This window comes from Anneissia japonica, unplaced genomic scaffold (assembly GCF_011630105.1).
Source record: "Anneissia japonica isolate Jap-2015-1 unplaced genomic scaffold, ASM1163010v1 scaffold288205_len162070_cov146, whole genome shotgun sequence".
Classification (NCBI taxonomy): domain Eukaryota; kingdom Metazoa; phylum Echinodermata; class Crinoidea; order Comatulida; family Comatulidae; genus Anneissia; species Anneissia japonica.
The window spans coordinates 158063-160143 of NW_022742876.1; the positions used below are offsets into that span (position 1 = coordinate 158063).

At 32.5% G+C, this 2081-nt stretch overlaps 1 long non-coding RNA gene across 1 annotated transcript in view; it reads right to left on the reverse strand.

Annotated features, from left to right (window-relative positions):
* Positions 1 to 100: 100 nt before the first annotated feature.
* Positions 101 to 2081, reverse strand: part of LOC117119273 — a 5175-nt gene continuing 3194 nt past the window's right edge. The window contains exon 4 of the long non-coding RNA XR_004447162.1: positions 101 to 191. This is a non-coding gene — a long non-coding RNA (uncharacterized LOC117119273). The remainder of the gene's footprint in view (positions 192 to 2081) is intronic.

Below are 2081 nucleotides of genomic sequence, written 5' to 3' on the forward strand. Positions count from 1 at the left end.
ATATATAGGTGTGTGCGTGCGTGTGTGTATGTATGATGTATTAAAATATGTGATAAAATATTCATCTGGGAAGCCATGTTTGGTAATACAAAAATTGACTCACCAGCGTCGATGCACCATCAACAGATGTCGAGAATACAACATAGTTAAATGATCCAGTGGAAGTGTCCTCGGCTCTCACTGTAACAGTTCTTATAACACAATACAGAAAAGCCAATATAAAACTTCTATTTCCTATATCAAATGCATACCGAGACACATAATATGACTGTATTATAGTCGTTATACATATACACGTGGTGATAAAACACATTTACAGAGCCAATGTTTTTTAACTACTCTTAACTCGATGCAAGTGTTCTTGATTGGGCAAAGGCATTTGACCGAGTAAACCATAAGCTTTTGCTTCTTAAACTGAATCGTGTTGGCATTCAGGGGCAGGCTCTCTCCTGGTTAACATCACTGCTGCTAGGTAGATCCCAGAAAGTCCAGTTTATGGGCACACACTCTGCGTGGATGCCTGTATTATCTTGAGTCCCTCAAGGATCTGTCCTCGGGTCTATTCTCTTTAATCTTTTTGTTGCCGATCTGCCTTCATGCGTACTTTCATTCCTGCCCCAGTATGCTGACGATACTGTTTCCTTCATTCTGATTTAAATAATATCTCAACTTGGTGCACTAATAACTATATGCAATTAAACTCTAACAAATGTAAAGTCATGCACATCACTAGATCAAATAAAAAGTTTGCTACAAATTACTACATCAATGATTCCACTCTTGATTCAGTTCCTTTCCATAAACATCTTAGTATTTTTGACTTGTAATTTAAGTTGGGGTAAACAAGTTGATTATGCTACTTCTCGTGCTGCAAAGATGCTTGGGTTTATCACCAGATTAGTTGGGAGGACGCATGGTAACGAGGCATACCGTAGTCTGTACTAGCAATGTGCCGCCCTTTACTTGAATATGGCATACCAGCTTGGTTGCCATTTCAGATAGGTCATATAAAATCTATTGAAAGTACAGATTTTCGAGAGCGTATTGCGGTGGTCCTTGGTACTCTCGTCCTCCTTACTCTGATAGACTCAAGCATCTCCACATCTCACCATTGAATGCTCGTTTCCTTTATATTCATTTGATCTTTATCGTTAATTGTTTATTTGGATTTAATAATATTAAGTTACCTGATGTCCAAGTTAACTCTAGACATTCTACTTCATTAAAATTTATAGAAAAATTTGCTCGCACCAATGCTTTCAAATACTCCCCTTTTATTCATTTTAATAGGCTCTTTAATTCTTTCCCGGAAAATGTCAGATGCTCATTATTATTTTCAATTAAGCATTTTAAATCACTTATCCAAGAATATCTCCATAATTATGTCCACATTTTCTGATTGGCTCATTATGTAAGTTCATATTTGTAGTTTTTACTGTTTTTAATGTCATCTTGTATTTTTATTCATTTATATATATATATATATATATATATATATGTGTGTGTGATGTTATCCACACTATCTCGCGTATATGTATATGTATGTATGTATATGTGTGTGTTTGTGTGTATGCATATATATATATATATATATTCTTTTATTATTTATTTCTACTGTATTTACTTTTATTTATTTTTATTTTGATTATTAATATTATATTTTTATTTAAAAATGTTATATAAATTATTGCATGCTATTTAATTTTTAATGACGCTGTTAGGAGAGCCACTTGATAGTTTCTGAACTTTTTTGGCAATCCTTGGAAGGCAGCATCATGTTTTTTGTTATATTTTTCCTAAAATAAAATTTGAATTGAATTGAATTGTATTGAACACTCTAGTTGTGAATTCAAGTCTGAATAAAGCAATTGATCTCCATGACACTTATATCATTTGTGATAATTATTTTTTGACTTACTCCGATGTTTTTCTAGTAAGCATATGAAAACATTTGTACAGTATTATTCAAAAAAACGCATTATATCAATTTTTGAGATTTTTGTCTTAAGAGGCATGCTATGGATGTATGTTTATATATATATATATATATATATATATATAGAGAGAGAGAGAGAGAGAGA